At 43.1% G+C, this 15,565-nt stretch overlaps 1 protein-coding gene and 2 pseudogenes across 2 annotated transcripts in view; all 3 read right to left on the bottom strand.

Annotated features, from left to right (window-relative positions):
- The window catches only part of LOC109865841 (kelch-like ECH-associated protein 1B), a 520,109-nt gene that overhangs the window by 423,348 nt on the left and 81,196 nt on the right, over nt 1-15,565 (bottom strand). The gene's annotated exons all lie outside the window — the stretch shown is intronic.
- Nucleotides 3,226-7,948, bottom strand: LOC116355454 (T-cell acute lymphocytic leukemia protein 1 homolog; annotated as a pseudogene). The gene is made up of 3 exons (XR_004204458.1): nt 7,782-7,948; nt 5,085-5,179; nt 3,226-4,685 (listed from the first exon to the last, which is right to left on the bottom strand). The product of XR_004204458.1 is annotated as a T-cell acute lymphocytic leukemia protein 1 homolog (transcript).
- LOC116355427 (heme oxygenase-like) overlaps nt 7,981-15,565 on the bottom strand; it is a 10,048-nt pseudogene continuing 2,463 nt past the window's right edge.

Here is a 15,565-nt window from a genome sequence, read left to right as displayed (position 1 = left end):
AGACGTTCATCCATGTTTCTCAAACATCACATTTCAAAGTGTTTGAGGTTGTTTAGGCGTTAACTCCAAATTCTTAAGGTTAGTCATTCATCCTGAATGGTTCATGCAACGATTAAGGTTAGTCATTCATCCTGAATGGTTCATTCAACAATTAAGGTTAGTCATTCATCCTGAATGGTTCATGCAACGATTAAGGTTTGGCATAGGCTTAAAACAAAATATCAAAAACAACTTTATATCACTGGATTCGAAGATGCAACCTTTGACCCTTTGGAACCACAGGCAGATGCTTATGCTCATCTACAATGCCCTAGAAAAGCCAAAACCTACTTTACGGTAACAGCTGTTGGGCGGCACGGAGGGAGCCGGCCGTGGAGCGCACCACTGTTGGCCTGCACGGAGGGAGCCAGGGCCAGGTTGGCACGTCAGAGATGGAGGCTAGAGGCAGAGGCAATAAGGTTATGTAACCAGTCCTTCCTGTTGTGTCAGAACGACCGGGTGTGGTGGGGGGTCTGAGAGAGAGAAAGGGAGAGGGAACGAGGGCCTTTGTGGCTGATTTTCTCTTATTTCCGCCTCTTTTTTTTGCCCTTCCCTCCCCACTTCCATGCATGTAGCGGTTGATTGCACCACAGTATCCCCATCAGGCAACTTAATGGCTGTAGATCAGACAGCACTAACTGTAGAGCCATTTCCTGGCCACCTGATAGCTGGAGACACGCAGCCAACCTGGGGGAAAGGGTTGAGGGGGACACCAACTAGGGCTGAGGGGGACACCAACTAGGGCTGGGAGATATCGTCAACATTTTTGACGGTATGATGGCATTTGACAGTATTTAATGTTTTTTTATAATAAAAGTTCTAAATATGCTTCATGAGTAGTGCAGGACCGTAGGTAGGGTGGTTTCAACGGGGCTTTCTCTTCTGATTGCTTTATACTGTTCAAACTTCATCCTAACATTATTTTCAGCATTTTCATCCATTTCTGCGTTTTCTTCACTCGTGTACCACTTTATCATCTCTCCTCGCTGTACCACTTTATCATCTCTCCTCGCCGTACCACTTTATCATCTCTCCTCGCTGTACCACTTTATCATCTTTCCTCGCCGTACCACTTTATCATCTCTCCTCGCCGTACCACTTTATCATCTCTCCTCGCTGTACCACTTTATCATCTTTCCTCGCTGTACCACTTTATCATCTCTCCTCGCTGTACCACTTTATCATCTTTCCTCGCCGTACCACTTTATCATCTCTCCTCGCCGTACCACTTTATAATCTCTCCTCGCTGTACCACTTTATCATCTCTCCTCGCCGTACCACCTCTGTTTTGTCTTTGTATGCCTCTATGTTGTTAAAAAATGACTTTTTCTTTATCAAAATAATTATTCTACTAGGTTTCCATAACTAGGTTTCCATAACTAGGTTTCCATAACTAGGTTTCCATCCAATATGCACATTTTCCCACCAGTGGTGTGTTTCCACCAAACTGACTTGTTGAGGATAAAAATCAGTGCGTGATGACATAGTGCACAAAAACATGTATTTTTCGGGTTAAGGTTTCATGTACTGAATAAAAATTGAAAGTTCAACGTGTTTCCATCACTTTTTTACCGATAGTTGTGACACAAAAACTGTTGCATTAAATAGCATATGTGCCTACTCTGGTCGTGCGCGCCAGCCAACTACAGCTATACAGTGCAGGTAATGCAGGCTGTGCAGGTAGGCTAGTCTACATGGTGAGATTATTATGGCTAAGAGAGAGAATATTTTGTCAAACAGCAGTCAAGCATCAATCATCATGTCACCAGAATAAGACAACATTTTTGGAAAGGTGTATCAAGAGGACCACACATCATATCATCGTGTGACTCCAAGTTTACGTCGATATGATGGTTATTATATCAATATTTGCGCATAAAGGCATTTCCACCGCCATTTCACGCATAATACATTTCACTGACACAAATAGATCCCACCATTTCAAACTAACAAATGATCTGTCAGCATTTACAAAATTGTACCTAAACGTCCTGTTTCATAGCTGTCATGATTTTACCCTCCACCCCCCCCCCCCCACCACCACCATCCCCACCACCCTTTACCCTCCACCCCCCCTCACCAACACCCCCACCTCCCCACCACCACCACCCCTTACCCTCCACCCCCCTCACCAACACCCCACCTCCCCACCACCACCACCCCTTACGCCTCCACTGAAGGGAAAAACGTTGTCCATCGTGGACTGGAGGTTAAAGTGACCGCCACCCGTTTTTTTCCACATCCGGGATTCTCACGGTACTGTCATCGGTCAGCTATGTCCGGCTTGGGGACATCAGCAGGGAGCATTTTTCCACCTTTCTTATTCCGAACCGGTTCTCTCTTTCTCTTTCTCTTTCTCTTTCTCTTCTCTTTCTCTTTCTCTTTCTCTTTCTCTTCTCTTTCTCTCTCTTCTCGTTCTCTCTCTCTCTCTCTCTCTCTCTCTCTCTCTCCTCTCTCTCTCTCTCTTCCTGTCTCTTCTCTCTCTCTGTCATCTCTCTCTCTCGCTGGTCTCTCTCTCTCTTCTCTCTCTCTCTCTCTCTCTCTTCTCTCTCTCTCTCTCTCTCTCTCTCTCTCTCTCTCTCTCTCTCTCTCTCTCTCTCTCGCTCTCTCTGTCTCTCTCTCTCTCTCTCTCTCTCTCTCTCTCTCTCTCTCTCTCTGTCTCTCTCTCTCTCTCGCTCTCTCTCTCTCTCTCCATCTCTCTCTCTCATGGTTATAAATCTGCCATGTAACTAACCAACACAAACAAACAACCATAAACAGAAGGATTGAAACCATGAATTGAATGAAGCTCATTTCCTAAATGTAATGGATGACTGATTGAGTGCAGACAAGGCATTCTCTCAGAGTGGTATTATAGGGGTAGTGTTAGGGTTGGGCTTGGATGTGGACATGAAGCTATCAACTGGGCACACACTGGTTGGATCAGCGTTGGTTCCACGTCATTACAATGAAATGTTGAACCAACTTGGAATAGACTTTGAATCTGTGCACAGTGGGTAGGGTTAGGGTTATGGGCTATGGCTTGGGTTATGGTTGAGCTGGGATGTGGACAGGAAGTTAGGGTTAGGGTTGAACTGGGATGTGGACAGGAAGTTAGGGTTAGGGTTGAACTGGGATGTGGACAGGAAGTTAGGGTTCATATTAATTCATTCATATTAGATAAATAAAAATAAAAATGTTCTTATGTGCACTTTCTCACAACACACTTTTTATAGGATCACAAACCAACTTACAGCCATAAATTAAGCACGGTTGATTTTCTGAACACAAAAACACATCTTCACCCCTTCACACAACAACTTTGCCAGCGACTACACTGTCTGTTTCTCAAACTGGACACAGCAGTGAAACAATTGTATGGGTTGAGAAATTGTGCTGATAACAGGGCTGCATGTATTCTGGAGTGCAATAAGAGGATGTTGAATAAGGAAGAGAGAACTAAAACACTCTTTATTTCGGTCAGCTAGCACGGTCAATGTCCCGTATGGCACCCTATTCCCTACCTAGTGCACTACTTTTGACCAGTAGTGCACTAAACAGGAAATAGGGTGCCATTTGGGACAACTGTGTCACAATGTTGTCCTCTAAGGGAGGGAGGGTGGGACCATCTTCTTCATCTGACTAAAGAAAGAAAATAGGAAACTTAAAAAATTGCCACATAAACTACTGGCTGAAGGTTACCGTCATTGATGTTTTTTGATGTCTCAAACTTCAGGAAGCAAAGCCATGAGGTCAACATGGCTCCTTCAGAGGTTTTAGGGCAACTGACACTGTGCTGACTGGATGTACAAACAGTCAAGCCTACATTTCCCAGGTAGCCCTATAGAAGCCTCAGTTCGGATGAAACAGCTTACGTTCCCCAGAAAGCCTCAGTCCCACACTGCAGGACACAAAATCCAGACAGAGGGGCAGTCAAACACTACCACAAACTGCTACAAGAACTCAGAACTGACCTTGCAGATATACCATGTCATTGAAAGAACTACATCGATTCCAAAAGTCTCATAGATTGCTGGTAGAGTAGTAAGTATACTGTACATTTTTGTCCTTTCTGCCAGTTTGTCGGATATTATTTGCTACAAGGTATTCAATTTTGTCCTCTTTGTGACGTCACATGTCATGTCACCGCTGGTCGTTGGCAAGTGTCACCGCAGTCCGAATCTGACCTTTGACCTTTCCCGGAATGCCCCGCGGCACCACCATTGAGCTCTTAGCCCCGCCCCCCAGGTTCTCCTCACTGTCTGTGTTGCTATAGCAACTGGAGGTCGGGGAGGTTGCCAAGGCGATGGTCGATGAGTCTGTGGAGTCTCCTCTGTCGTGGTAGACCATAGTTGAAGAGGGAGTGTCACCCTGGAAAAGTGGGTGCATATCCTTGTTGTTCAGCCCCACTTGGGCCCTCTCATCCTGGGTCTCCTCCTCAGGCGAGCCCCTGGCTTTGTCTTGGGACTGGTCGTTGAGCAGGGTGACAAGGAAGTCGATTGTACTTCATGGCCAGTCGGAGGATCTCATTCTTGGAGAGCTTCTTGTCCGGAGGGTGGTGGGGATGAGCCTACGGAGGTCTGAGAAGGCCCCGTTGACGTTCTGCTGGCGCCAACGCTCCCGGCTGTTGGTGAACACACGCCTCGCCAGCTTCTGAGGAGGGCCCGCTGGATAAGGATACACAGGCACAGTACATTAAATACACATACCTACTAGTATGCACATGTACATACACGCAACTGAATATCAGGAAGGTGTTCCTAATATTTGGTATACTCAGTGTATATCACAGGAGGTTGGTGGCACCTTAATTGGGGAGGACGGGCTTGTGGTAATGACTGGAGCGGAATCAGAGGACTGGTATCAAATCCATCACATACATAGTTTCCAGGATGCCATTCCATTTACTCCGTTCCGACCATTATCATGAGCTGTCCTCCCCTCAGCAGCCTCCTGTGGTGTATGTGTACATACATACACTACATAAACTGTATCTCATTGATGTATCATATGCTGATGTTGGTCAGTAGTCCATGGACAGTCACACCAGTTTATCTTCTATTTACCATCACTGAGATCCAACTCATAGTGTGAGGAGGACCGTCTCTTGATGCTTCTACTGGAAAAGATTCCATAGTTACCAGAGGGACCAAGATGAGAACTGAGAGAGAGAAGGAGAGAATCAAATCAAATCAAATCTCATTTTAACGGTGGCTTACAAATACTTAACAGATGTTATTGCAGGTGTAGCGAAATGCTTGTGTTCCTAGCTCCAACAGTGCAGTAATATCTAACATACACAACAATACACATGAATCTTGGAATTAAGAAATATAGAAACATTAGGACAAGCAATGTTGGAGTCCGGAGTACAAATGTATATATACAGTTGAAGTCGGAAGTTTACATACACTTAGGTTGGAGTTATTAAAACTAGTTTTTCAACCCCTCCACAAATGTCTTGTTAACAAACTATAGTTTGGCAAGTCGGTTAGGACATCTACTTTGTGCATGACACAATTCCAGTGGGTCATGGCTTTAGAAGCTTCTGATAGGCTCGTTGACATCATTTGAGTCAATTGGAGGTGTACCTGTGGATGTATTTCAAGGCCTACCTTCAAACGCAGTGCCTCTTTGCTTGACATCATGGGAAAATCAAAAGAAATCAGCCAAGACCTCAGAAAAAATGGTAGACCTCCACAAGTCTGGTTCACCCTTGGGAGCAATTTCCAAACACCTGAAGGTACCACGTTCTGTACAAACAATAGTACACAAGTATAAACACCATGGGACCACGCAGCCGTCATACGCTCAGGAAGGAGGCTCGTTCTGTCTCCTAGAGATGAACGTACTTTGGTGCGAAAACTGCAAATCAATCCCTGAACAACAGCAAAGAACCTTGTGAAGATGCTGGAGGAAACAGGTACAAAAGTATCTATATCCACAGTAAAACGAGTTCTATATCAACATAACCTGAAAGGCCGCTCAGCAAGGAAGAAGCCACTACTCCAAAACCGCTATAAAAAAAACAGACTTCGGTTTGCAACTGCACATGGGGACAAAGATCGTACTTTTTGGGGAAACATCCTCTGGTCTGATGTAACAAAAATGGAACTGTTTGGCCATAATGACCATCGTTATGTTTGGAGGAAAAAGGGGGATGCTTGCAAGACGAAGAACACCATCCCAACCGTAAAGCACGGGGTGGCAGCATCATTTTGTTGGGGTGCTTTGCTGCAGGAGGGACAGGTGCACTTCACAAAATAGATGTCATCGTGAGGCAGGGAAATTATGTGGATATATTGAAGCAACATCTCAAGACATCCGTCAGGAAGTTAAAGCTTGGTCGCAAATGGGTCAACCAAATGGACATTGACTCCAAGCATACTTCCAAGTTGTGGCAAAGTGGCTTAAGGACAACAAAGTCAAGGTATTGGAGTGGCCATCACAAAACCCTGACCTCAATTCCATAGAAAATTTGTGGGCAGAAGGAGGCCTACAAACCTGACTCGGTTACACCAGCTCTGTCAGGAGGACTGGGCCAAAACTCACCCAACTTATTGTGGGAAGCTTGTGGAAGGCTACCCGAAATGTTTGACCCAAGTTAAACAATTTAAAGGCAATGCTCCCTAATACTAATTGAATGTATGTAAACTTCTAACTCACTGGGAATGTGATGAAAGAAATAAAAGCTGAAATAAATCATTCTCTCTTGTGACATTTCACATTCTTAAAATAAAGTGGTGATCCTAGGATTAAATGTCAGGAATTGTGAAAACTGAGTTTAAATGTATTTGGCTAAGGTGTATGTAAACTTCCGACCTTCAACTGTGTTTATTTGTGGTGGGACGTGTAGACATTATGGACAGTATGTGGATAGAATATGTAGTATATCTGAAGAATACGTAGGATAGACTTGTATATGTATAGCAATAGTTAAATATAATGGCCTTGACTAGACTACAGTATAACCATATGAAAGTGGGTAAAACAGTATGTAAACATTATGAAACATTATTATAGCGTCCAAAGAGGAACGTGAGAGAAATGAAAGATAACAAACAAAAGTATCCAAGCAATAAAGAATACAACTGTAGAAGTACAAACGATGCTATTCAGGGGAGTAATCAGATTTTAAATGGTTTTCAAATTGGTAAATGGATTTGAAATGGCAAAAAAACCATTTCAAATTGACTGAGGGAGAGAAAGCGAGCAAAGCGATCTGTATGGTGATTATGTTTGGGATGTTGATGGAAGTGTGCATGCTGTCAGCAGGCTCTCTCTCGTTAGGGCTGACACCGGCAGAGACATGCTGCTAAAATAGAACAACGTTCCTGCTGAAAATGAAGAGGAAGAAGGATATTTCATCATAGTGATTCTAGGAAATGGGGCTCTATGGGGAAGTAGTAGTTCTAGTTTAATAATTGGTTAGGATTACGGGTTAGGAAAAGCAAGAAAGAGAAATCTATGTTATAAACAGTCAGTTGTTGTAGTGAAACTGTCAGTTATAGTGAAACAGTTTGCCATACAGTATCAGAAAGCCAGTCATAACATGAAATATGATAATGCAAGTGGAGGCTGCTGAGGGGAGGACAGCTCATAATAATGGCTGGAATGGAGTCATTGGAATGACATCAACCACCAACCATGTGTTTTATGTCATTCCATTGACTCCATTCCAGCCATTATTATGAGCTGTCCTCCCCTCAGCAGCCTCACTGGATAATGGAATATAATGTGAATATGAAACATTTCCCTATCACCTGCTGAAGAAGTGGTGTGGTGGCAGGTACTGGTGGGGCAGCAGGGGGCCCTGGGTGGGGATCGGTGGGGCCCCTGGTCTGGGTCCCTGACAGGGAGGTGAGCGGGTGAGGCGGATGCCCCCCGTGGTGGTGGGTGTGATGGTAAGGGTCATGGTGGTGGGGGTGGTTGGGGATGGGGTGCAGGGTGGTTAGAGGGGTGTTACTGGGGAGGGATAGGGGGTGGGGGGTTACTGTGTCCCAGACTAATAACAGGGATGTGGGGAGGAGGGGGGCAATAGAGGAAAGGAGGAGAAGAGGAGGAGGAGGATGGGGGAGGACTGGCAGGGGTAGTGGATGTAGACACTGGAGCTGGGGAGGAGGGGAGGCGCGAGAGGAGGAGGGGGCTTTCGGAGAGGAGCAAATTGAACCTCTCTCCTTGGTGTGTTTGTTTTCCATGGAGACCGGTGGTTCAGGTGCGATGTTGGTGGCGGGGCACGGGTGGTCAAGCAACTTGGTAGGGGACTCTGGAGGTGGAGGAGGGGAGGCAGGGGGGCTAGGTGGGACAAACCTGTCTCCCGGACCTCCCTGGTTCATTAACCGGCCGGTGGGCTGCTAGCGTCAAGTGAAGCCGGTGAGGGGGCCTGCTGAGGGCTCAGTCGTTCAGCCTCCGATAGGGTGTCAGAGGGGGGGGAGGCAGAGGGGGGTTCAGTTTCTCCATCATGGTACCTGTGGAAGGCACCCCACCACTGCACCCCTCACCCCTTCCGCTGTTCTGTCTCTCTCACCAGCATAGTGTCTCGGCCATAGCTGCTGCTGCTAGACACCTATAGACCTCCACAGACCTCTCTCAGCCCTGCGGCTACTCCAGATAATATCCCCTTATTATGCTGTTAGTCCCCTGGTCCTCCTGAACGCCGGGTTGTCTACTGCTGTTATTAATCAGTCCAGAGATGTCTGTGATGGGCTGTCTGGGGTCCTGGGTTTCAGGGGTCAGGAGTCAGTGGCTGATGCCCTCGGGTTTGGCTCAGTCCAGTCTTATTGTCACCTCTCATTCTGAATGAGAGTGTGTGAGAGCGAGTGCGTGTGTCAGAGCGAGTGTGTGGTGTGTGTGAGTTTGTGTGTGTGTGAGAGAGAGAGAGAAGGAAAAAAGGAGAGAGCGTGTGAGTGTGATCTTGCATTCATGGCCCCCACTCAAGAGGCTGTGTCCAATCTACAGTGGCTGGGCAGACGATGCTCACATCAATAATCATGTGCCAGTGTTACTAGTAGTCTGACCGAGGCGTCTCTGGATCTTCTTGGAGCTCCACAGCAGACTGGTTGGTCTGGTTTTAAGTTTAGTAGTCTAGACTTTTTCCCATAGCACATCCTGAGGAATAGCCCAAGTACGTTTGTCTTTGAATGAGTCACCATCGGCCGACACTGTTGATTTGTCCCCCAGTCTGTCTGTCTGTCTTTTCGGATATGAATCAAACTGTCCATACAATCCACATTGTCCCAGGTGCATAAAGATTGGACGGTTTTCAAACCTGTAGAACAAAGAAGATAAGACACATTTGCTTGACATGATTTAGTGGGTCAAATACTGGAATGAATGAATGAAATGTTATTTTCGTGTCAAATCACCAGTGGCAATCATCCATTAATGGATTAATTCGGCACATAAACAAACATTACAATAATTCACTTGGTAATTCAGTGAGTAATTCTTCTTCTGGAAGTGGTTGAATATAAAATAAAGGACTAGATTAAGATTTTTAAATTAATTAGGAAATTAAAATGATACATTTTCCATATATAATCTACATCAAAGCTAAATCTAGTATCCCTGGCCCTCTCACGAGCTGATGGACAGGCTCAACATGGTTGTCATGGGTTCCATTGTTTGGTATCACTACTGCTTGTGTGTTTTTCCTCATGTTCAAGGAAGTTCACAGTTTTCTATAGGTTCTGCTTCTGCAAGACTTGGATGATTCATTATTCATGGCTGGATTTTGCAACTGTCTCTCTTCACTTATACCAAAGCCTTATGTTTGGGGCCAATCCAACACATCACTGAGTACCTGCCTCTGTATTTACCACGCATGGTGGTGGCTGCATCATGGCAACGGTACGCTCGACATCAGCAAAGGCAGGGGGAGTTTTTTAGGATAAAAATAAATGGAATAGAGCTAAACACAGGCAAAATCCTAGAGGAAAACCTGGTTCAGTGGTGAAGTTTTGACTTAAATCTGCATGAAAATGGCCTTGATCCGCCAACACCTCGACAGAGATTGAAGAATTTTAAAAATTAATAACGGGCCAATATTTCACAATTACAGGTGTGTAAGCTCCTCGAAAAGTACCCAAGAAGCCTCACAGCTGTAATCGCTGCTATAAGCGTGTTACTAGCATGTAGTGACTCAGGGAGGTGAATACTTATCTAATCAAGAAAATATTACTGTTTACTTTTTCATTCATCTAACAAAAATGTTTAAATTTGTCTTCCTCTGACATTCCAGAGTATTTCGTGTAGATCATTGGTAAGAATGACATATATCTACACATTTTTGAGAGAGAGGAAACAGGCAATGTGAGCTTTCAATATAAACATTTGATTCATAGAAAAGTTGAATTAAAAAAATGACAATGGAACAAATACTCCCAAAGATGTGTTGAAGTCTTTTCTATGTATTTTAGTATATTTTATTATTTGCCAATCAAATTATAAGTGTTTAATTCATGTTCGTAATGATTCAGAATTGTTTTTGTTATTCCTTGTTTCCTTTGTACATGAGACAAAAATGATTGTATTTCTGTGTAAACTCAATGCACTCATTTGTTGTTAATTTCAGTCATAAATTCTGAATATAATTTGGTGGTCTTATATCTGTATGGCTGCAAAGATATATATATATTTTTATGTATATGATGTTGTGTTATTATAGCTGTGGTAAATACACAAACATGTATTTTATTGTAATGTTTTCTACATTATTTATTTGATCAAAAGAACAGGCAAAAAACACATAACAGGTTTTCCTCCATAAAAAAAATGTGCACAAAGAAAAATGAACTATAACTTCATGCAATAAATTAACAACCAATAACTTAGGGATAAATTGAGAAATGGCTTTGAACTCAATAGCATTTACCCTATACAGTAACATTTAAATTGACCCAGTGCAGACCTACTCACCTACGCAGCATGAAACCAGCGTGCTCTGTCAGTGCAGTTGTTTACCCCACAGGACCCTACAGTACCATAGGTAAGGTAGCACATGGCACATCTACTTTCCGTCCTCCTTAAATACATTGGGAACTGCCAGTAATGGTTTAACAAAAATATGTAATACAGAAAATCCAAAAGACCAAGAGATGAAGTCAAAAATTGGTCAAGGAATAACAAAATTAACACAATGCCTTTTGAATCATTTGTGGTGATTCTGTTGAACGAAGGCGCACAAGCTGACAAGGTGATGCTGACTATGTCGTACTCGTGTCTTATGTCATTTCTCTAGTTCCCAATCTCTCTTTCTTTACTTTCTTCCCTCCTCTCCCTCCATGCCAGGAAGAGACAGAGCTATAGTTGGATGCGAGAGAGAGAGGGTGAGAGAGAGAAGAGAGAGAGAGAGAGAGAGAGAGACGAGAGAGAGAGAGAGGAGAGAGCGAGAGAGAGAGAGAGAGAGAGAGAGAGCAAGAGAGAGAGAGGGAGCAAGAGAGAGAGGGAGCGAGAGAGAGAGAGAGCGAGAGCAAAGGGATAGACTGAGAGACACAGAAGAGAGAAAGAGAGAGAGACAGAGAGAGAGAGAACTTCGTTGCAAGGAGAGTTTTTCCGCTCCCCACTGGACAAGAGGATGTGCTAGTACAATGTGGTGGCTACTGATAACGCTCTCAAAGCCGCCTGTGGCCCGCAGATAAGGAAATGTACCCCCTCCTCTCCTCTCCCCCTCCCCCCAACCCCAATACCAACACACGCTCGCGCATACATGCGCATGCACACGTACGCATGCGCATACAATCTCACTCTGTATAGACATACACTCATGGGTTCACACACACACAGGCACGCGTCGTTCCACCAGGGCAGCCAATCCTAGAATATGAAGGGACTTGGATGGTAACCATAATGGAGGGAATGTGTTTGCATCACAATAGAATAACACCACAAAGGAAGCCATGCAGACACCTACAGACAATAGATCTTATTGGGGAAAACCTAATATATCCATGTCCTATTTAAACTACTCCCTGTCTGCAGCACTTGCAGCACCATGGCTCTGACAAGTGTTTACCATAGGATCAACAGAGGTGGGAAAAGGTAGACAGATAGAGAGAAAGAAAAGGATAGAGCGAAAAAGATAGAAATGGAGACCATCCTGGTTGTTTCTGTGATTACATCATCACACCTGTGGCACTGCACTGCATGGTGGCCAATACTGTCATCTCAGTAACTTTCCTCAAGACTCTGCTTCCTCTCTCTCTCTTTCTCTCTCTCAAGGTCAATTCCTCTTTTTTATTGTCTCCGTCATTTCCTACCCAGACAGTCTGAAAGACAAACATTGCAAAGGCCCCAGAGAATGATGACCATTCGGGACCTGTGATGGCATAGGCTAAGTATCACTGTAGGTTTACATATTAAACCAATCATCATGAGTTTAGCTCCTATGAGTTTAGCTCCTATGAGTTTAGCTCCTATTAGAATAGCTCCTATGAGTTTAGCTCCTATGAGTTTAGCTCCTATTAGAATAGCTCCTATGAGTTTAGCTCCTATGAGTTTAGTCCTATGAGTATAGCTACTATGAGTATAGCTTACTATGAGTATAGCTCCTATGAGTTTAGCTCCTATGAGTATAGCTACTATGAGTATACTCCTATGAGTTTTAGCTTCCTATGAGTTTAGCTCCTATGGAGTATAGCTACTATGAGTATAGCTCCTATGCAGTATAGCTCCCTATGATGTTTAGCTCCTATGAGGTTAGCTCCTATGAGTTTAGCTACTATAGTTTAGCTACTATGAGTTTAGCTCCTATGAGAATAGCTACTATGAGTTTAGCTCCGATAGTTTTAGCTCCTATGAGTTTAGCTACTATGAGTTTAGCTCCTATGAGTTTAGCTACTATGAATATAGCTACTATGAGTTTAGCTACTATGAGTTTAGCTACTATGGGTATAGCTCCTATGAGTTTAGCTACTATGGGTATAGCTACTATGAGTTTAGCTACTATGGTATAGCTACTATGAGTTTAGCTACTATGGGTATAGCTACTATGAGTTTAGCTACTATGAGTTTAGCTACTATGAATATAGCTACTATGAGTTTAGCTAATATGAGTTTAGCTACTATGAGTTTAGCTACTATGGTATAGCTCCTATGAGTTTAGCTACTATGGGTATAGCTACTATGAGTTTAGCTACTATGGGTATAGCTCCTATGAGTTTAGCTACTATGGGTATAGCTCCTATGAGTTTAGCTACTATGGGTATAGCTCCTATGAGTTTAGCTACTATGGGTATAGCTACTATGAGTTTAGCTACTATGGGTATAGCTCCTATGAGTTTAGCTACTATGGGTATAGCTCCTATGAGTTTAGCTACTATGGGTATAGCTCCTATGAGTTTAGCTACTATGGGTATAGCTACTATGGGTATAGCTACTATGGGTATAGCTACTATGAGTATAGCTACTATGAGTTTAGCTACTATGGGTATAGCTACTATGGGTATAGCTACTATGGGTATAGCTACTATGAGTTAAGCTACTATGGGTATAGCTACTATGAGTTAAGCTACTATGGGTATAGCTACTATGGGTATAGCTACTATGGGTATAGCTACTATGAGTTTAGCTACTATGGTATAGCTACTATGGGTATAGCTACTATGGGTATAGCTACTATGGGTATAGCTACTATGAGTTTAGCTACTATGGGTATAGCTCCTATGAGTTTAGCTACTATGGGTATAGCTACTATGGGTATAGCTACTATGGGTATAGCTCCTATGAGTTTAGCTACTATGGGTATAGCTACTATGGGTTAGCTACTATGGGTATAGCTACTATGAGTTTAGCTCCTATGGGTATAGCTACTATGGGTATAGCTCCTATGGGTATAGCTACTATGGGTATAGCTACTATGGGTATAGCTACTATGGGGTTAGCTACTATGGGTATAGCTACTATGGGTATAGCTCCTATGGTATAGCTCCTATGAGTTTAGCTACTATGGGTATAGCTACTATGGGTATAGCTACTATGGGTATAGCTACTATGGTTATAGCTACTATGGTAATAGCTCCTATGAGTTTAGCTACTATGGGTATAGCTACTATGGGTATAGCTCCTATGAGTTTAGCTACTATGGTATAGCTACTATGGGTATAGCTACTATGAGTATAGTAGCTACTATGAGTTTAGCTACTATGGGTATAGCTACTATGGTTTAGCTACTATGGGTATAGCTCCTATGGGTATAGCTACTATGGGTATAGCTACTATGGGTATAGCTCCTATGAGTTTAGCTACTATGAGTTTAGCTACTATGGGTATAGCTACTATGAGTTTAGCTCCTATGGGTATAGCTACTATGAGTTTAGCTACTATGGGTATAGCTACTATGAGTTTAGCTCCTATGGGTATAGCTACTATGAGTTTAGCTCCTATGGGTATAGCTACTATGGTGTATAGCTCCTATGAGTTTAGCTACTATGGGTATAGCTACTATGAGTTTAGCTACTATGGGTATAGCTACTATGAGTTTAGCTCCTATGGGTATAGCTCCTATGAGTTTAGCTACTATGGGTATAGCTACTATGGGTATAGCTCCTATGAGTTTAGCTACTATGGGTATAGCTACTATGGGTATAGCTACTATGAGTATAGCTACTATGAGTTTAGCTACTATGGTATAGCTACTATGGGTATAGCTACTATGGGTATAGCTCCTATGGGTATAGCTACTATGGGTATAGCTACTATGGGTATAGCTACTACTGGGTATAGCTCCTATGAGTTAGCTACTATGAGTTTTAGCTACTATGGGTATAGCTACTATGAGTTTAGCTCCTATGGGTATAGCTACTATGAGTTTAGCTACTATGGGTATAGCTACTATGAGTTTAGCTACTATGGGTATAGCTACTATGGGTATAGCTCCTATGAGTTTAGCTACTATGGGTATAGCTACTATGAGTTTAGCTACTATGGGTATAGCTACTATAGTTTAGCTACTATGGGTATAGCTACTATGAGTGTAGCTCCTATGAGTTTAGCTACTATGAGTTTAGCTACTATGGGTATAGCTACTATGGGTATAGCTACTATGAGTTTAGCTACTATGGGTATAGCTACTATGAGTTTAGCTACTATGGGTATAGCTACTATGAGTTTAGCTACTATGAGTATAGCTACTATGAGTTTAGCTACTATGGTATAGCTACTATGAGTTTAGCTACTATGGGTATAGCTACTATGAGTTTAGCTACTATGGGTATAGCTACTATGAGTTTAGCTACTATGGGTATAGCTACTATGAGTTTAGCTACTATGGGTATAGCTACTATGAGTTTAGCTACTATGGGTATAGCTACTATGAGTTTAGCACTATACTATGGGTATAGCTACTATGAGTTTAGCTACTATGGGTATAGCTACTATGAGTTTAGCTACTATGGGTATAGCTACTATGAGTTTAGCTACTATGGGTATAGCTACTATGGGTATAGCTACTATGGGTATAGCTACTATGGGTATAGCTACTATGAGTTTAGGCTACTATGGGTATAGCTACTAGATGAGTTAATAGCTACTATGAGTATAGCTACTATGG

Source organism: Oncorhynchus kisutch, linkage group LG20, assembly GCF_002021735.2.
Source record: "Oncorhynchus kisutch isolate 150728-3 linkage group LG20, Okis_V2, whole genome shotgun sequence".
Classification (NCBI taxonomy): Eukaryota; Metazoa; Chordata; class Actinopteri; order Salmoniformes; family Salmonidae; genus Oncorhynchus; species Oncorhynchus kisutch.
This window is presented reverse-complemented; position numbering and strand designations above follow the sequence as displayed.